General features: G+C 40.7%; 1 protein-coding gene and 1 long non-coding RNA gene across 13 annotated transcripts in view; one reads left to right on the top strand and one right to left on the bottom strand.

Annotated features, from left to right (window-relative positions):
* LOC117877231 overlaps window positions 1-4,534 on the bottom strand; it is a 29,875-nt gene extending 25,341 nt beyond the window's left edge. Inside the window, exons 1-2 of one of the 2 annotated variants that reach the window (XR_004645658.1) lie at window positions 4,342-4,534; window positions 4,142-4,249 (exon numbers count right to left, since the gene is read on the bottom strand). This is a non-coding gene — a long non-coding RNA (uncharacterized LOC117877231). Of the gene's footprint in view, window positions 1-4,141 lie in introns of both variants that reach the window. The other variant, XR_004645657.1, reaches the window with a different exon arrangement.
* SOX6 (SRY-box transcription factor 6) overlaps window positions 3,406-20,859 on the top strand; it is a 455,173-nt gene continuing 437,719 nt past the window's right edge. For 8 of the 11 annotated variants that reach the window (XM_034770122.1, XM_034770120.1, XM_034770128.1 and 5 more), the window contains exon 1: window positions 4,534-5,024. The gene's annotated coding sequence lies outside the window, so the exon portion shown is untranslated. Of the gene's footprint in view, window positions 3,826-3,890; window positions 5,025-20,859 lie in introns of those variants that run through there. The other 3 variants (XM_034770115.1, XM_034770125.1, XM_034770118.1) reach the window with 2 other exon arrangements.

Below are 20,859 nucleotides of genomic sequence, written 5' to 3' on the forward strand. Positions count from 1 at the left end.
ATTCAGAGTTTTGTTTTCAATTGGGTCCTTGCTAAAATGTAATCGGTCCCCCCCCCCCGGGTTTTTTTAAGAATATCACCCAAGGGTGCTGTTATTGGGGAACTCAAATCATCTGATGGATTTGCCTATAGAGAAACATGTAGTAATTTTGGTATCAGTTTAAAAAAACTTTTCTCCCTGTCGCATAAGTTTTTAACTCCTTTTCCTTTACCTCTTTCTGACACTTAAAGTTTGAACACTTGAATCCTTTTTTTTAAACAACCTATAAAAAGTCGTCCTTGTCGGAGTGTGTCACCAGTGAATTTATAAGCATGCCTACTAATTGTCCGGCATTAATAAGAGGGCTTTTATTGCTTGGTGAATGCCTTCTAATATAGAATTGCTTACCCTTTGTATACAAACTTTAGACTATACCAAGAATTCTATAAGTCCTAGGTTTGCTCATCTTCTCTAGGAGGTGGCACAACAGCACTGAGACACAGGTTGCTTTGCATGTTGGACACTGTTTTCCATGCCTGTATTAGATGAGTGGCACAGCACAAAATGCAGTGACAGCTGTGAACAGGTAAGTGCTCCAACGTAGCTGAGTGCCTCTAATTCCTTCACTGTAGAAGCGAGAAAGGAACCTCAGCACGAGATGTTCAGCATCCCTCTTCAACATCTGGCTGCGCTGCTGTGGCTAGCCTTTAGCAGTGAGAGGCAACCAGAGTAATTTAACGAGCGGTAAACTTGTGTTAATACTAAAAATAAAGAATGTTTTCTCTCTTCCACTGCATATCTAAACAGCATATGATCACTTATTCAGCATTCAGAGAGAGAAATACACAATTGTTATCCGCAGAGCACAACCCTCCCATATTTACATACAAAGCACAATGAGACTTTTTTAATGCGGTCCATCTTTTACCTCTGTGTATATTTACACCTGTAGCTTAATTTAAAGGAAGCAACAAGGTTTATTGCCCAGGTTATTTATTTGAACGCAACCCATCTGTGCCGTGCATTTCTGCCCCGACTTCATTTCATTCTTTGCACGATAGTTTCGGTGGTGAAGAGATGCTCTTCAGATTAAGGGCTAGTTGGGCTTTGAAACTTCCTAAATTCTTCTGGCTTTTTAATTGTTTGATGTTCATTAGCACCTAGGACTTGATAGTTTCAGTTGTTCGAAAGAGATGATATAACTGCTAATGTTTAAAAAAGAGGAAAAACTTTCAGCAGCAAATTGATGGGACAGTAGATACGCATCAGAATCTTTTCTTTGTACATTGACTAGATCTTTTTTCTTACAAATCTCAATTTCTTGTGCCAATAGGTTACAAATTATGCAAAAACTGAAGGTGTCTTCATTTGTGAAATATTTCAATGTATCACTATAAAGTCATTACTGTCAAATCCCGGGCATTATAATTAGTTTAAAAAAAATCTCTATAGTACCTAGAAAGGAGAGTTATTTCCTGTTTCTAAATCTGTGCACAAGGCAGTAAAGGCAGGTGAATGGTTTGAAGTTGTTGAAACCAGGTGAATGTACAGTCACTTAAATACCTTATAAACTACAGTCCCTCTGCCTGACTGTAGATTTTAGCACTTTTATTTAAATGGAAAGAATACATGAGACTTAATGTAGCCAGTCAGCTAATTTGAGGATAAAGTATTATGAGAGTCTCTGAATAAATTAAAAGTTCTGTTTGGAGGTGATCTGCTTACAAAATGATATGTTGATTCCCTTTATTTTGTGGAATTGCCCAAAATATTTTTTAAATGCTTGTTATTCCTACAGGTTCTCACTTCAAACTAATTTCTCCAGGACTTGACTAGAAGGGCAATAGCATAAAACACTTTGAATAGCAAGGAAGATGATGCAACATTTATTTCTCTTAATAGAGTTTTAAGTTGTAAAACTTGTAAAGAAAAGAAAATAGAACCAGGTCTAATCAATCCTATGTCATCACGCTAATGCTGATTTTCAGCATGTTCCTGGAGAGCAAGGTTTATTTGCAGTAGATGATTGTACTTCTGTTTCTAACCGACTCCGCAAATTTGGGTTTGGGTGTGAGAGAGCGCATGGAAAGTCAGCCTTTCTGCTCGTCTTTCTGGCCTCTAGAACCTATGAAGCCATTTAAAATTAAAAAGTTTCTCTGTTATTAACAGTTCCAGGCGCCTTCTGGAAAATGGGGAAAGGGTTGCCAAAAATATAAAGAAGGATCAACAACTTTTCCCCCTCTCTCTCCCTCTTTCCAGGAGGCTGTTTTCCGCACTCCCAGACTTACAATAGTTTAGCTAAGGTGTGGATCATATCAACAGGGAGAGAGGCTAGTTTTACAATTTGGTTTGCCCACCTGATCCTCGGGCCCCCGACAGTTTGTAAAGCCTCTTTCACGTTTGCCTTTTGGAATTTAAAAGTAAACCATTTAGACCTTCTTTCTGATTGTTGCAACACTCCAAGCCACTGGTTGATTTACTCCTGGTCCACTTACAGTTGTATCTTCATCCCCCCAGATTTGCTTTTTCATTAACACTTATGAGGAAGCGCTAGTTCCTAAATCACTGTTCACTTCCTGTCTGTCGCCTTTTTGTAGCTGTACATTTTTTTGCCGCAGATAAAGCTCTCATCACAAGCAGAACCAGAACTTCAACCTGAATCTGTTGTTCTGTATCAGATATTTCCTCCCAGATCGTGCCTCTCCTTTTGTTTTAATTATGTGCATCTTCTTTATCTTTCAGTTAAATGCATCATTCTATACTTTGCACTCCCCCTTTTTCCTTCTCTCTCTTCCCTTCCCTCCCCCCAGCCGTGGGTTTGTCTAGCCTGTATCTGGATTCCCATCTCTAGTGTAATTTATACATTTCATCTGGATTTACCCAGATTTAGCTTTGGGAGAGGGCTCCTACCCACTTGCCAACTGGCAATAAGAGTTTTTGTTTTTTGCTGCTTTTACTTGTATTTGATGTCCCTTACTCTTGACCAGTCCATCCCTTGCCCTTGTCTTCTTGAACACGGGTCCTTTCTGACTTTTGTATGCGCCCTAAACACATCCTTTAAAGTACTTGGGGGAGAGGGTGTCAGTGTGTAACACGATTCTTTTCTCCTTTAGTTTATTCTCTTCTTACTCAATTCTCCCAGGACTCTCCACATCCCCCTCCTGCTTTTCCGGCCCCCCCGTAACTTTGTTACCTTTTCTCACCACTCAGAGCAATCAGTGGTCATTAGGCGAGAGAGGTTTAAGGTTTCATTTGTCTAATAGCAATGTGAGTGGTGATAGCTTCTCGGGGATGCGGCTGGCAGCCTGGGGTGATTTCACTTTCTGTTTTGTGCTCACTTTCTCTTCGGTTGTTGCGTTTCGCTCGCTCGCTCTCACTGTGTTGTCTCATCTTGCCTCTGCTGTCTGGGAGGGGGAGCCCTGCCTCCTCTTGCCTTCCTCAGATCAATGCCCTGGCCACTCACTTTCTGATGTTGCACGACGGGAAATGCTTTGAATACTTACGACATGGCCGCTCACATTGATTGCCAAGATTGACAGCAGTAACCATCGCCTTCACTTGTTTCAGGAGGAAAAAAATTAATAATAATGAACCTGATTGTAACCAAATCTCCAGGCAACCCATCAGCAAACTTCTAACGATCCGGATCCTGCACAGCCATGGCCCGGAGAAACATCAGCAGACTTTAGTGCATTTATTTTTATTTTATTTGCTGAATTACTCCCCGTTTATTTCTCTCCTTCCTACACCCCCTTGCCCCTTTTTTAATGAAAATTACTGAAGCGCGTAAAAAAAAAAGGGGGGGCGACTCTCCCAATGCTTTGTGCCACACCGGATTCCGAGGAGGTAACCAGGGGGAAAAAAGCCCTATTGTGTTGTATACCTGTTGTTTACTATGGTGTGTAGTGCAGCCTTGCTTGGTGATGGTGGTGGTGGTGTTGTTTTAATGGGGTTTCGCTGGATTTATGTCGCTTTGCAGGAGAGAATCAGGGTTCCCCTGCGCTGTCTTTAATGGGTTGTTAGTTGCGATTGTCTAAAGCAGCAGCGTCCGGAGGTAGATGTGTTGGTTAGCTTTTAACATTCTGAATTAACCCCCTCCCCCTGCGCGATTATTTACTTTTATACCACGAGGATTTTATTTTATTTTAGGAAAAGTACTTACAGTCTCCTCCGTGTGTGAGGTTTCCAAGGCTGTGAAATCTTTCAGGGACCTTAAGGACTCCACTTCCTTGAAATCACAACACTTTCTCATCCTCCCCGAGAGTTGAATCTATTTTAAAATGTAGTGACAGATCAGCGTTGTATTTTAAGATCACCCACGGCAGAGAACACATGGTGCTAGGGAGATAGTTTCTTACGTACAGTAACACAAGAGAGAGAGAGAAACCCTAAATAAATCTTTCAGAGCAGAAAAGCTGCTGTCATTACTCCGTAGTGGTCGCGTGGGTTTGTCCTCCGTGGATAGACCCAAAGAAACAGAATGGAAGAGGATGCAAGGACTTTTTATAGCGATTTTAAATTCTCCGTTAAGTTTGAGGTGGGTAATTGCATTGAAGTTTGCCACAAATGTGCTATTCGTGGAGCATATTATACAAAGATATTGGACCAGTGGGGGTAGTAATATTGCGTTTGGCCACAGAGGGGCACTATCCCGAGGATTTGCAGTTCATGTGGTGGCGTCTTATCTCTCCAGGCAGAAGGCTTGGATAAAGTTATACTGAAAACTTTAAAATTGATATCACACCCTAATTTGTGATACACAAGGGGGGGGGGGGGAGAGACCATCATCAGAGAGCTCTGTTTACACCATGAGAAAGGGAGAGCTGTGCTGCATTGTGGGCTTGCCCACAACATTCAATTTGGGATTTCTTGCTGCCTTAGCTCTCGCCGGAGGTCATGCAAATCGACCTTAAAAGAATGCATAAGCCATAAATTAAAATAAACCCTTAGCCAGGGGCTGATCCATAAGTAGACAATACCTAACCTGGACAAAACGGCTTCCTTTGCGAGCTGAAAAAAAGAATAGCACCTAAGCTAAATGCAACGTAAGTTTTCAGGAAGTATTTCCCTTATTTTTGTTTTTAATTAATCGCAATGCAACTACATATAGTAGCAGTTTATAGACAATGCTGTAAGAATCTGAGTGAGAGGCACGGTATGTTTGTGGAGAGCGTGTGCTGTCTCGAGTTTTCACTCTTTCGGAGCTGTTGGTGTGTTTGATTATGGAGAAGCCGCCTCTTTATGTAATCAGGTTTGATGTTTTATCCTAAATAATGATTTTAGGTTTATGAAAACTCTGAGTTCGCTACAAATGTATGTAATAGGCACACACACTGTATCCGTGTATAATCATCTCGTGAGTGTGTTTATTTTTCTTGCGTTTTTGGCAATTGTTCCATTCATGATTCTGAAAAGAATGATCAGTAAGAACTAATAATTCTTCTTGAGTTCTCGTCTTTAAAGTAGGAGGTACTGGGCATGCTGGTGGTTATTCTTGTGTATATGCCTGTATGTGTGCATCCGTGTTTGACACTGTCTGTGTTTGTGTGTGATCACACACGTTATATGATCAGATACATACACATGTACATTAATAATTTAGCTGTCAGTGAATTACTCTTCCGACGAGATCTTGCCAGCTCAGTTTCCTACTTCTGTTTAACAGCATTGAACAGTTAACCCGCTAGGGCTGCGTGCTTTTAGGAGAGCAGGGCCTTGAGGTGAATCAGAGACACTGATCATATCGATTTGATTGCTGCCTTTGCTTTGGACAGGACCGTTTCACAGGGTTTTGTTTAAGGACGGGAAAGAGTGAAAGTGGCAACGTGAAAAGACAATTAGTGTTGTGTCTGAGTGTGTCAGGGGTATTTTACAAGAGAAAGTCAGCGTGTTGGGAGCCTGGGGAGGAGAGATTAGCTCTGTCCTAGGGGTGTTTCCCAAAAACACAGACAGTGGAACTTTCAGAGATAAAGAAGCATGTTTTTCGCCTGTTGTATGCAGATAAGGTATATGTCTGGGTTCATTTAAATAGCCCTCCGCACATGGTCGGCAACTTTTAAAATAATTTTTATTTTACATTTATTTTGACATTTTTAATATTTCCATCTTTAAAACTGAGCCAAAGGATGCGCAGCCCTCAACGCAGGGTTTCAACAGAAAATAAACGAATTTCCCCTTTTGCATATTCGTGTAAGGGGGTAATTCTGAAGCCTGCTTTGAGACTTTAACTTGACTTGACTTGTTTTATTGACATGCTTGTGCCCAACTCACTTAATTAAGCCATTATGCCATAAAGTAAATAATGAAATGGATGAGATGTATGACTATAGGCTGCCATTATATACAAATACTGAATAGAAAAGACGCCCGCCTTTTTTACTTTTCCACAAGCCCACTGCATATCACGAGCTATTTTCCACGACTTTATTGCAGGTTCCTCCCGGCATGAGATTTCTTGTGTTCAATATTCACGATGTTATATAAACACCGTATGCACATTATAAATAGTGACCATCCCTAGCATTTCATTCTAGTAAAATAAAAATAATCTATTTATAGTGAATACATTGAAAAGAAAATAATTAGGTCACTTGGATTATGCAGCAGTTTGAAGTAGCACAACACCTGGCAGGAACTACTTAGCATTTTCTTTAAACTCTGTACCATCCATAACTTTGTTTCTTATAATACATTCTTGTGTTAAGTGAGAAAGGCTGTTTGTAAAACAATCCCCTGGCTAGTCCCACTGTTGGGTGAAGTTGATCCTGTAATGGCATTTTGTTTTGAACAGTTGCTGTAGTTGAAGTTCCCTCATAAGGTAAGGTGGCACTGGGTCTGAAAGGAGGTCCAAATGCCACATTTATAATTAGACTGCCAATTCAGCACATTGTATCCATTGCTATACAGGGATATACTGCTGTGTCTGGTCTCTCAATAGCCTGTATTCAGAATTAGCCAATTCAACTGCTTAAACTTCGGAGTCAAATTTAGAATAGGCAATGAGAGGAGGAAAGAAAGAAAACAATAATGCTTTCTCTTTTTCTCAGCTAGCTATTAAAAGCCAAAGAATGTACGGAAACCAAACCATGCACTGTACTTGGAATCAATACATCAAACGTAGTTTGGCCAGAGTCTGCACGTTTTTTTTTTTTTTTTAAAGTGCACTTGAGGGAGGCGGAGGGGGGTAGGTGACACAAATTACCCCCCCGCACCCTTGCAAATCACTCAGAATGGGATGTTAATCCAGTCAGTGCAGTTTAGAAGGTAATTTCCCTAGCAATTGGTTGATTTTTTTTGCAGAGGGAGAATGCGTATTAAACTAAGGAGCTGTCAGTGCAGCTTGCCCTGGGTTTAGAGAGCGAGAGAAGTATTGCTGATTTCAGGTCTGACCAGAGATGCTTGGACAAACCTTGGCAGGTACTTTCCCAAATGTTAAGGTCCTTACATGCAGAAGAAGTAACTTTCCTTGTCATTGTGAGGCAGTTGCCTGCCTTAACTCCATTGCACGCATCCCTCCTGGCAGGGTATGTACAGAGGCCACAAAGATGCTGGGAGGGAGGATGCATCTCTCTGCTCTGTAGGGCTGAGGTTGGCACTCTTAGACGCAGGGAGGGTTGGCAATGTGCATCTCCCGGACCTTACACAAGCAGTGACCTGCTAATTGCTGGGCCACCCACTGAGGCTGCAAACAGAGACTCCCCGGCCAGCTGAAGCCAGCAGGTTCTGCAGGAGGCAAGAGGCTGGTTGGTTTGGAGAAGTTCACCCCCCTCCCCCCGCTCTCCATGTCCCGGCAATCACGTTGGGGAGCCACCCAGGCGATTGGGGATGGGAACAGACAGGGGCCAATGCCCCCGGATTGCAGCTCCGGGTGTTGCGGAAGCCCCTGTGAATCTCACGCGGCGATTCAACCCAAGGGATTTGGCGGTTTCCTCAACAGCCCCAAATTTCCCCGCAAAAGGCCGTGAGCCAGCGCGATAGAGGGCTGGGGCAGCGGCTGCAGCAGCAATCAGCAGCTCTGGGAAGTGGCGGCCAGAGCGAGCGAAGAGCAGCTCTGCCAGCAGCCCCCCAGCAGGAGAGGGACACACGCTAGGTCTGAGCTCATGAAGGCTCCGAGCCCGGCGCCTCCCCGGACACCTCGCCCTGGGCACTTGCTGCTGGCGTGCCTCGTGCGTTTGTGCCTGGATTTACAGTGCCTGGCTCCTTCTCTGCTTGTCACACTTTTTGTTGCGCCCCAACCTCCGCTCCTAAAGCTTTAACTCATTCAGGAGTGAACACGAGGGGCCCTTTGCCGAAGCACATTCGCTCTTCCTTTCTCTTCCCACTTCTCATCCTTGCAGCTGCACTGAGAATGTCAGAACTGTTTGTGAGACTTTGCTGGAGACCTCTCGAGAGCTTGTCTGGTTTCCTTTCTGTTGGCTTGCAGGGTGAAAACCGGTGTAATGCGTAGGGAGTGAGAGTAGGATAGATATCGTCATATATGCGCATGCACATGTGTGTGTTGCTGATTCTGTGTTGTATTTTTGTAGCTCTTCTGTGCTTTCTTATTACACCAAAGAATAATTTAAAAATACATACACCTTTATGAAAGCAAGGGGAGAGGAGAAGAGCAGAGCGTACCAGTTCCCCAGGCCAGGCCAGTAGTATCTGACTTGTACAAACAATTAGCCAGTGCCAAAAGTTAGTTGCCTTTATCAGTTTGGTTTTTGTCAATAAATATTGCTCCACTCCCCCTTTATTAGTTGTTGTGGGGGGGGGGGGGGAGAGGAGGAGGTGTTTTTAATATGTGGCCAATGGTTGCTCAATTCAGCCAAACTTTCTATTTAATAATAATAATAATAAAAAATCATGGAGGTGTTTTCCAGCAGGTCCTCGCTCCTGTTATGAGTTGAAATGTCTGCATCTCTTTAAAGGCCTTGCAGTACCCTTCAGAGTGATGAAGACCAGGACCTTGAACGATGATAGCAAAACCAAATATTTTCTTCTCAGTGGGCACAGAAAGTTTCTTCAGTCATGACCTGATATCTATTAAACACCTTAATTACCTTGGGAGATACCACTTTTTTAGGAAGAATATCCATTAATCTTTTACAGTTGGTTTGATTCTTCCCTAAAAAAGTATGTGGATCAAATGTGAAGGGCTACTGACACTTTTAAATATTTTTCATAAACAAATAATTATGGAAGAGAAATAGCAATATAGCTTTCTCTATAGTATGTATTGTGGGGTGATGTATATTTCTCTCTCAGTAGTGTGACTTAAAAGATTACTGGGTGTACTTGGCAAAGGATACCTTTAACAACTTACACTTTAAATATTATGTAAATAAAAAAGTAGTTTATTTTTGTGTGCATATATAAACTATGTCCGTCTCTGTAATTGTACAAGGGTGTATTTTTTAAGGTTTCTGTCGATAATATAAATCATAAAAACAGAGTTTTGAGTAACTTGTAAATTATGCCAGAGCCCCAAGATTAAAATACAACCTAATAATATGTACAGTAGTTTGGGTGTATCTTGTTACTGAAGTGGCAACAAAAAACTCAGACACTAATGTAAAGTTTTTTAATCCTTTAGTAAGTTGATATATTGTCTTTCTCACTGTATTTTTATTTGTTTGAGCTTACATACATTTTTCTGTATTTTTTTTCCAGGTAGAATATCATATGTGCTATGTTTGAGGACATATTTTTGCGGTATAACACATGAAATTCCTTTTACTATATATAACACATATTAGGTTGCTTATATAACAAAAATCTGTAACTATTTATTGATGTATCATTATGGCTCATGACATCACACTAAAATCCAAGACTGTAAAAAGCTGTGATTAATAAGGCTCTATCTGACACAAGCGTGATGTCTGTATGTGTATGTTTGTGTATATATGTAACCATATGCAGAGGAGGGTGATCGTGAAGATGTGTTGACTAGAAAACAACTGATTTTTACCATGATAAAACTGGATAATGGCATGTTTTCAAAGCATGTCCATGATACCAATACATTATTCTTTTAATACCTTATTCTATAGCAACAGCAAATATTTGTGACATCACAATGAGAGATTTCATGCCAGTTTTTAGTTTACGATCTTTTAGAAAGTCTTCACTTATTTGGCACTGATGAAACTGCTACACATAACTATGGTATATTCAAGTATTCAGTGAAGTTTTAAATAATTCTCTTTCAATTAGTACAACAGGAACTTGAAAAATGGATTTTCTCTTAAAGGAACAAGAATCATTACATGCAGGTTTCTTCCCTCCCTTTTAAAAACTTCATATCGGTTTTATGTTTTTTGTTTAGTCTCGCTACATAAAATTAAAAAAAACAAACACCACTCCTGCCCTCCCTCTTGCCAAGTTTGAAAATGTTGTTTGGAAATGATTAGACAGTAGAAGTATTTTTATCACATTTCTCTTGAGGTTTGCAAATTTGATTGGGTAATATAAAATGGGGTACATTACTGAAGTTGGTTAATCAGAGTCATTCATTTATAACACAGAATACATATATATCAATTGATGTTTTTGAAGTCAAGCGAAACATTCCATCAAGTTAATGTGTTTAAGAGTATCATATCAGGCACAGACAGGTACTAGAAATGATAAAAAGCAGATAACCTGCAACAAAATGATTTACAGATGGGTCATTATCTACTACAGTGAGGTTACAAAGATCATATTCTTTATAAAAACAGAATGTAGTTTCTATAGAGTTAGCAGAATTATTTAAACAAATCTGAATAGTGAATGTTTTCTGAAGGACTGGTAGAATTTGTTGAAGACAGCATGTATTACATTTCTAACCCTCTTGTAGTCTGCATATTATTTTAATATGTGGAAACATACTGGCATGTGTTTTAAATACTTTTTATGCTGTGAATCCCTAAAATAAGTTTGCTGATAAAATGCTTTTTTATATTCTGTATAAATTAGATATTTAAACTTTAAAGTTTTCATACTCCACACAAAGGTTCTTAAGACTAAATTATCTGCTCTTCAGTGAGAATGTAGCACATTTATTTTACCTGCTTTAAGTGATATGGGAAAGCATTTTAATTGTTGTAGTGCAGTTAGAAAACATGTGTTTTAAAAATAAGCATGGAGAATTTTACGTTATCTACACATTTAAAAAACAAACTGTGGGAAGGTATTTTTTTATTTTTTTTATTTTTGTATTTTGTAGGATTGCTAGGTTTAAGAACCTGCTCAGTGTGGTGGCTGAGGATATAAATTATCACAACTGATGCATCTCTTCTATAGATTGGTAGACAGGACCCTAGTTAAATGTTTGCTATTCACTTCTTCAACAACATATAGAGGTGTGCACTCCCATTATTTCTTCAGTCTACTATGGTAGACTGACATAAGGCAATATGAAACCGTAAAACCTCGAAGTTGCAGTATTGATTTGATTCTTAACTGCAAATCCTTCATATCATTGCTCAAAATATCTAACTTTACACCAATATTAGCCATTCTTTTTATAGTGACACCATGCTTAGTAAAAAACTTCTAAGCACTGAGGTCAGGTGTTGAGATTGGATTCTAGTTTATTTTTTATGAATCAGATAAAGATTTCTGTGCATGAGACCGTATGTGAAGATGAGAGAACAAGAACATTTCCATATCAAAGGCAATATATCTGAGGCTGCATAGTAATTAAAATGCAGTGGTTTGGACTCTGTGCAGTAGCACTTAAGCAGAGCGTTGTTGGTACCTTGTGCAGCATGCAGGCGGTTGCCACTTGCATACTTCTAGAAATATACTTATAATTTTGTACAAACATTTATGCCAGTCCACACTTTTCTGTGGATAATTTGTATTTAATCCAAACCATTCAAAGTAGAAGATATTTTTTGAGCAACCCCTTCATTATGGCTTTTGTGCATCAACTATTTTTATTCTGCTTGTTTGTATTTCCTCTTACCAGAATGATGGCTTGTTTATATTCAGATTTTTTTTTCTGTTTTTCTAAGACCCCTTCTGTATATCACTCAGATTTTAATGAAAATATCTTTTTAGATTAATTGAATACAGCATGATTTATACATGCTGCATTTTAGAATAAATTCACTGTATGCATTGGAACAGACTATTTTTAATGATACAATACGCATAAAAAAATTCTGACTAATTCTTACATGATACTAAGAGAATGAGGAAATTAATTCTAAGGCCCTGTCCACGTAGAGAGATTGACCAGCATAGATACTGGGGGATAAACTATTCTGTATTAGCTATTCCAGAATAGCTCCACCACATGTGGTGACTTTATTCTGGATAATTAGTCTGTTCACAAAGCAGAATAATTACAAAAGATTACTTTTATTCCAGAACAGAGTATCTGCAAGGAGAACTATTCTAGAATAGCTATTCTGGAGTAGTTTATAGTAGCTGTGCCATGTTGACAAGGCCTAAGAATACTTTCATCTCAGAATGCACCTCAAGTGTCCTCATCACCCCAGCCATCTATGCTAGGGATTCCTATTATTTGTTACATCCATTTAGTAACCAAAATTATTAATTAGAAGCCATCAGGAAACTTCATATTTAAACATATTTTTGTATCTTGTGAAAGTGTTCTGTTCTGTTAATCTTATTGTAAGTCTCACTTTGGCCATTTCTTTTCCACTTTTAGACCTTGATTGGTTTAGGAGTATGACACTTGAGTATAATAGACCACATGACCAGGGTTTTACAGCATATTGTGTATGCATTTGACATCAGTATTATTGTGGACGAGCTATTAAACTGAAGTCCTGACCATTTGTGGTTAGCAAAGAGCCCAAGGCATTGTTTTGCAAGAGTAGGGTTATTAATCTCAGTGTCATGGCCAAATTCCAGTCTAGATAGGATGTAGTTACCCATCTAAATTTCCCCCTGCAGTTTCATCAACTGGCTGAGTTAATCCTCACTTCTTCTCAAAAATACAGTTGTGTAGTGTCACTGGTGCAGAAAATTTGTGTTTTATCCAACTAGTGCTGCAGTCTAGCAGTTGGTGACGTTATTACTAGAGCTATATAATCTGTAAAGCATTTTGGGAACCTTCTCAAGGAAAGGTTTTTATATATATATATGTTGTAAGTGATTTATTATTTTATTGTTAAGATGAAAAGTTAAAAGGATTATATTTATTCAGTATTTTAGTTCTCGAGCTAGTTTTGGAAGAAAATGTTCAGCAAGATAGGGACAGATCCTCAGCATAGCTCTAGTGCAGTGGTTCTCAAACTTGTGTACTGGTGACCCCTTTCACACAGCAAGTCTCTGAGTGTGACCCCCCCCTTAGAAATTAAGAGCACTTTTTAAAATATTTAGCACTATCATAAATGCTGGAGGTGAAGCGGAGTTTGGGGGCATGGAGGCTGACAGCTCACGACCCTCCACGTAATAACCTCGTGATCCCCTGAGGATCCCGCTGCCCTATTGACTTCAGTGGAACGATGCCATTTTACATCAGCTAAAGATATGGCCCATAGGAGCTGATCTAGCTCCCACTGGAGACAATGGAAAGATTTGAAGGGGTCTTCAAAAGGAACTACTCTCACTGAAGTCAATGGCAAAACTTACATTGATTTCAGTGGATCAGGGACAGGCCCTTATGTGTGATGCTATCTTTTGCTCTTCGGACGAAATTCACTGCCCACACTTTTGCCCTGTAAAGACTAAGTAACAGGAAGACTGGAATTTATCTCTTTCAAGACACCTCTTGGGCTCTCTTTCAAGAGCTGCTCTTCCAGTGGATCAGATGGAGTAGGAGATGCTGCTGCTTCCTCACCCATTATGTATGGTTTCTGGGCCACTGAATCCATGTAATAATCCTGGAGACTGGCTGTGCATACTCCCTTCCTCACCCACATCATATGTGGAGTGCAGGCTCCTTGCCTGCAGATCCTTGTATATAGTCCCTCTGCTGAGGGCTTTATGCTGGCCCTCACAATAAGGGTGAATTTCATTTAGTCCTCAGCACAAGTATATGGGTTGTGCACAAGCACAGTTGTCATTTATGTGCAGTGATGTATAGTTCAGGATATTTTCGTTGTGGTTTAGAATAGAGTAGTGCCGCGGACTGAGACTTCTATGTTCAACTCTGATTTATTTAAGTACTTTCTTAAACGTAATACTAAAATATCCTCCTGACTTGCCCAAAATTTCAAAAGGCAAATGTCTAAAAAGGCTTTCATGTTCCCAGACACCATTTGATACTTTAAATACAATTACCTTTTTGTCTGTAAAATGTAGACTTTACTAGTTTTGATATGTGCATTCAGTTCTAAAATGGGATTTTCTGTCCCAGTTGCACACTTAACTACAATTTGTATTTTCTGTGTGTGTGTGGGTGTGTGGTGTGTGGTGTGGACGGACAGACATTCATTGAACAGGATTGTTAAAACATACTGTGGATAATGTGTTCACTCTGAAATGTATATCATCAAGGTTCTACTCTTTAATATTTTTTCCCTGCTGGAGGGTGAGAAAAGAGGCAAAAAGGAAAACACCAAATGAATCTCCCTCCACCACCTTCTTCCCCCCACTAAAAAAGCATCAGAGAGAGAGAGAGAGAGAGAGATGTGGGGAGAAGGGTATAAGAGACGGGAGAGACCCTGTTGCATCTTTTTTCTGGTTTGATGGTATAAATAGTTACAGTAGATGGAGCTTTAACTATGGAGTCACTTGTGCATGTCCTAATTATGGTGGTGCCTTGTTGCCCTGTGCAGGTTCAGGTCTGCATTGGGGGAGGTGCAGTACAGACATAGAGGTAGACACAGTAACTTGTAACTGGGGCCGGTGCAAGGAAGTTTCGCGCCCTAGGCGAAACTTCCACCTTGCGCCCCCCCCAGTCCTGCGGCAGCTCCCCACACCCCCTCTGCCCTGAGGCACCCCCCCCCGCGGCAGCTTCCCCCTCTGCCCTGAGGCGCCCCTTCCCCCGCGGCAGCTTCCCCCTCTGCCCTGAGGCGCCCCCCCCCCCGGCACCTCCCCCCCCCCCCCCGGGAGCCATGCAGCAGCTCCCCACCCCAGCTCACCTCTGCTCTGCCTCCTCCCCGAGCATGTTGCTCCAGCTCTAATTCTCCTCCCCTCCCAGGCTTGCGGCGCCAAACAGCTGATTGACACTGCAAGCCTGGGAGGCGGGAGAAGTGGAGCGGCGACTGCACGCTTGGGGAGGGGGCGTAGGAACTCTGTTAAAAAAAAAAAAAAAAATTCGGGGCACCGCTTTTTGGCGCCCTAGGCAACCGCCTGGTTTGCCTTAATGGTAGCACCGACCCTGCTTGTAACAGGTTTCAGTGGTAGCCGTGTTAGTCTGTTTCAGCAAAAAACAATAACAATGAGGAGTCCTTGTGGTACCTTAGAGACTAACAAATTTATTTGGGCATAAGCTTTCATGGGCTAGAACCCACTTCCTGGTATCCTGCTGTTAATTGATTTATCTCGTTAGACTGACTTAAGACTTGGTAAAGCAGCCCACATCCTTTCATGTATTATACCTGTATCTTTTACTTCATACATCTGATGAAGTGGGTTCTAGCCCACGAAAGCTTATCCCCAGATAAATTTGTTAGTCTCTAAGGTGCCACAAGGACTCCTCTTTTTTTTTTTTTTTTTTTTTTTTTTAATACAGTAACTTGTAGTATTTCTCCTTTTGGTTAGTGATTAGAACCTTTTTATTTAAAAGAAGTTAGATATGATCAGCCTTTTCATCTTGACTTGGTGGGATAGAAGATGATTAAAGGGGAGGTGTATATGTGCTAGAAGATGTGGAGGCCATGAGGACTATGTTTGGAGAAGTGTAAGGATATGGGAAAACCTATAGGAGAGAAAAGGAAGACCAAGGAGGAAAGGTCTTGCCAGTTAATATTTTATTTACTGGGGTAAGATCACACATAACTTGTTCTTGGTTCTGCTGCGCAATAGTCGAAGAGAGCATTTGTTGTGGTGTCAGTAATGTTGCTTGTGTTTAGATTACTTTTAGAGCATCCCAACATACAAATTTGCCAGCATGCCTACTTGAAAAGGGAGTGTCCCAAATTTAAGACTCTTCTTCCGCATTTTTTTCCCTTAAAACCTCTTTACCCCCTGCTCAGGCCACTTTCCACTAGCCCATTCTTCTTCCTTCCTCACTTCTCAAGCGTGAGAGACAGGCGCTGATCACTGCCATGTTTCTTGTGTTGTTTAGCACCAGAATACTTTCTTGATCAGTGCTCAACAAATTGCACTGGCCAAGTATGTTGGACAGAGCTTGTGGGTTCTGATGACTGCAGTGAGTGAGGGAGTGGAGTAGGCTGGTTGGTTCAAGGTGAGCAGCATTCTCTTGCAGCCAGCAGAACTGGGGCTGGTGAGAACTGGTTAAAAGACAGGGCTGGCTCAGGAGGAGTGGGAAGAGAAACAAAATCGAAAACTTCCTCCAGTAAATCTCTTTCAAGTCTCTGGGCAGCTTTGCTAGGTTGGTGTTTTTACATCTTCTCTAAAAGTAGTCCCTCCAGAAACAAAGTAAAAGAAAAGTAGCAGAACTTTGTCCAAGCTCTGTGTGTTGTAATAGAAAATAGAGTTAAAGTTTTCTTATTGATTATGTGAGATCTTGAGTCTGATCCAACTTAATACAAAACAAGGTTCTCTTCTGTTCCTTGCTGGCCCCATTTAAACTTTGTAAATTAATACAACAGATCACAGTGCTAAGAGCTCTGTATGCACCGGAAGGAAGCAAAGCTGATTGGGAAGTGTCAGGTGAGCGATCAGTCACAGGGATTCCCTAAGCTTCAAGGAGGAAGAAAGGAGCTATCACTGGCCTCACTCAAGTCTTGCTCTTCTGGGCTTGGAGAGCAGACTCCCATTGACTTCTCTACCTTGGGCTTATAGAATCATTGGACGTGAAGCAAGCCACAGATTCCCTGACTATCTTGTAGAATTGCTGCCACTGGGAGAGGAGACGTGAGTTTACCCATTATCACGCCTGCTGGCTTCCTGGTGCATTCAGGCTGTTTCTGGAAAGAGAGTGAGTGACAGGCAAGTGGCTCTCTTTAGCCCCCACTATTCCTCATCCCCTTGTGCTCTTTGTAAGGTTGGGTGGCGATGCGGCATTGGCATAGCAGAGGCAACTTCTCTGTTTCTCTGCACTGTCCTATCAATATACAGACTACCTTTAGGTGAGAGAGCGTATAATAATAATAACAAGGGGTTCAGGCATGTAAATATGGTTCTAGTTTCAGCTCTCCAGCAGACTTCTTTGGTGACCTAGCACTAGTCACTTAATCTCTCTGTGTCTCAATTTTGCTATCTGTAAAATGGGAAATAATGCTACTTCCCTATTTCAGCAAGGATGGTGCTAGGTGTTCAGATATGTCCTGTAGTAAAAAGGAGTCAAAATAAGGAGAAAAGGTGGGTGGGGAGAGCAGTGTTTCCTCCTCCCCATTGCAAAGGTTGGGTAAGCAGTTCTCTTCCATAGTTTCCTTTCCTCCTTGGTCAGTAAAAGCTCTCCCTCTTGTTTCAATCTACTTTACCCATTGATAATAAACAATGTTGATTCAATCCTTGACCTATATTTAGACTGTGACAAAGGTGCTAATTAATGCTCTTTATTATGTTGGGTTTTTATGCGTGGGTGTGTGTGTCCATGATCAAGTGGATTGAAAACACCATTTCATATAGGTCAACTGTCCTGTAGTATTGAGACTGAATAATTGGGCCAAATTAACAACCATTACCTAGAAGCAAAAGTTTCTATATCTTCTGAGTTTATCCAGTCCCTCTGTGGAAGAGAGAAATAGGTAGGAGAGAGAAGGTAAATTGCGGTGGCAGCCAAAAGAATAATTTATGAGGATTGGCCATAGTACCCAATTTATGAAGGCTGGCCATAAGCTGAATTTGAGGTTCTGTGATTTTCATTACACAACATGATGAAAAGCAGAATTAGAAGGAAATCTTCCTGCAGAGGATAAAGGTGAGTGTGATCATTGATGCCAATGTAATGTTCAGGATAAACGGTTGTTGAACCCACTCCTGGTAGGCTTTGTGACAAAACAGACACAAAATGATTGGGACAACAAATAACGAAGTGAGGGACAAAGCCCACCCTAATCTTATGTGGTTTCTTCTTTGCCTTGAGGGAAGATTTCCTTTCAATTTCAGTATTTCAAAGTGTGGAATGATAAGATAAAGAGGGTGAACGCTTGCTTCCCCCCATGCTGCCTAACTGTGGCTCCCACCATGACATTTCCTGTCCTCAATATATTGTATCTCTAGTATTAATAGTAAGTGGATGCAAATCAGTATGGCATCCTGTAGACTGTTTTCAACTGACCAGGCTAAACAGCAGATATGGAATTTATCTCCATGACCTCCTCACACAAGTGGTATTCCCACATGTAGGTAATGAAGCATCCCTACTGAGTGTAGCTAAAGTCCAAATCCTCAGTAGAGTTATTACATATAACATATATTAAAGCTGTTCCTTGATTCTTTAAAATCATCTCACTGTTGTAGCTGGAACAACAGCTGCCGCTGGTCTCTGCTGATATCACACTGTGCTGAATTGGTCCTTCTTGAAAGTGTGGGAGAAGAAAAGGGATGAAAAAACAAAGAGAGAGGAAAAGGAGTGGAAAGGACATGAAAGGACAAAGATAGAGAGGAGAGACAAGGAGAGTGCATTTATTTGAATTATATGATCAGTGATACTGTTAGGGCTTTTGGACATGTGTGTGTATGTCTGTAGTCTTTCCACATGATTATTTGTATAGCTTAACTTTAATAAAATATTTAAATAATTTATCTTAATACTGTGTGTAGTGTCAATCCAACCAGTAAATCAAAACAGTACACAGTAAGTTAAAGGAGGCCCAGTTTATGCCTGCTATCCTTGAGGTTGAGTTCCAAATTCCTTCTCAGTTACATGTAACTTGCTCATAACAAATTCTTTAAGGGTGAAATTATCCATGTTTGGTCTCATACAAAAGGTGAGCTTTTTTAGAAAGATTGATTATCAAATCTGTTCAGTCATTTTTGACATCTGTCAATCCATTTTGTGTGTGTGTATAAACATTGTATTGTGTGTGTGTGTGTGTGTGTGTGAACACATGTGTACACACACACAAAATGTATAATTAGGGTGAACATCTTAAATAAAAGTTTGGTGTTTTATCCCTCATTTTAGAAATGGATTAATAATAAGATATGTTAAGTCTTCAAATTCTAAAATATCATTTTAAATTAGTAATCCCCTCAGACTGTTGCACACAAATGTGTGTTTACTCAAACAACTTTGAAGTTTGTATGAAAGACACTATGCAAGATAAAGTTGTGGGGTTTTGAGTCCTTACCTTATGAATGGTAGGGGAATAGCTTGCAGGTCTTGTATGCCGGGCAGGTTTGATCTGGCAGGGAGCAATACAGAACTGAAAAGAGAGCTTTATGGGTTGGCAGGCAGAAGATTATTCGCTAGGTAGAAGGAACTCAGTTTCTGGGGTAGGGAAGTGTGCACTAGATTGAGAGAAGAGGAGAGAAAAAGGAGTATTGGAGGACAGAGTGGGAGGGAGTCAGAGAAAGAATGTGTCAGAATGATGGTAATGGATGAGATGCATCCAGTTATAGAGGCGAGTGTACGAATGGTGTTTCAATGATAACTCAGGAGAAGCAAGAACTCTTCTTCTTCTACTTTACCCATCCTCCCTCCCCCCCCCAAAATCAGTTCAGAGGACAAGACCCTGAATTCATCCATTCCGCCACCCACAACCAAACAGGAATATTATACTAGCCGACTTGGATTAATGACTGCAAGGCTGTACAGCAGTGGTTGCCAAGGCTATATGGTCCCAAGACAACTGCCTCCCAGGAAGCTGTGTGACTGTGCTTTGGGGATGGGATTTTTTGGGCTTCCACAGCAGGCTGCTCTTTTTTTGGCCTGCTACAAAGCCATTACCTTCAGCCTTCCAGTGTGTGTATTGATATTGTTGGCTGGATTGAACCCAGTGTGCTGCATCTGTTAAACAACAGAGTTGCCAGCGCTTGTAGATACACAGGAGAGTTGAAAATAGGGGTTCAGTCTATAATTAGTACAAAATGGGGCCTTATCCTGAAAGGCACTGAGCTACTTTAACTCCTATGGGAAAAGTTACAGTTCCTCCACACGTCTAAGGGTAAGGCCCATAGTTAGTAGGATCACCCTATTGCTGTGGTTTCTTGAGTAGAGCTGAATAACTTTGTACTGTATATGTCAACCTTTCACTGGAGAAAAAAAGAAAAAGATTTAATCGGTGTTTCTGACTGTAGTGATTTCTGTTGTGAAAGCTGCTCGATTACCTTAGTTTCAGCCATCTACTGCAGTGGTTTTCAACCTATGATCCACAGACCCCTGGGAGTCTGCAGACGTCTAAGATTTCCATACCCCCATTCAAAATTTTTTAGGGGTCCACAAATGAAAAAGTGTTGCAAACCACTGATCTAATGATTGTGGTTTCAATCTGTGGCTGGTTCATCATATTTGTTAACTGATTTCTGTGTCTCAGTTTCATGCAATTGTTTAAATGAGGCAGAACAGCCATTAAATTAAATATCCATTTCAGACATTGGTCATGTGATCAGACATAAAGGTGTGTTTTCTTTCTTGACATTTGATTTCTATGTGTAAATCCATACTTGACTAACCTGCCAATGTCTTGCTAAGCGTTGTTTTTTTAATGTTCATATCTGATAAAATCCACACTCCTGCCTCATGCTTAAAAAAGCCTAAAACGTGTGAGAACAAGATAGGCATTTTGTATACAAGTTCTTTGTAATGAATAAGGCCTTAGGCCCAGACAAATTCATTCAGAAAAGATACATAATTTTACCATTTGTACTCCTTGCCTGATGTCAGAAATTAATTTTGTACTTTTACATGGCAAGTCT

Source organism: Trachemys scripta, chromosome 4, assembly GCF_013100865.1.
Source record: "Trachemys scripta elegans isolate TJP31775 chromosome 4, CAS_Tse_1.0, whole genome shotgun sequence".
Taxonomy (NCBI): Eukaryota; Metazoa; Chordata; order Testudines; family Emydidae; genus Trachemys; species Trachemys scripta.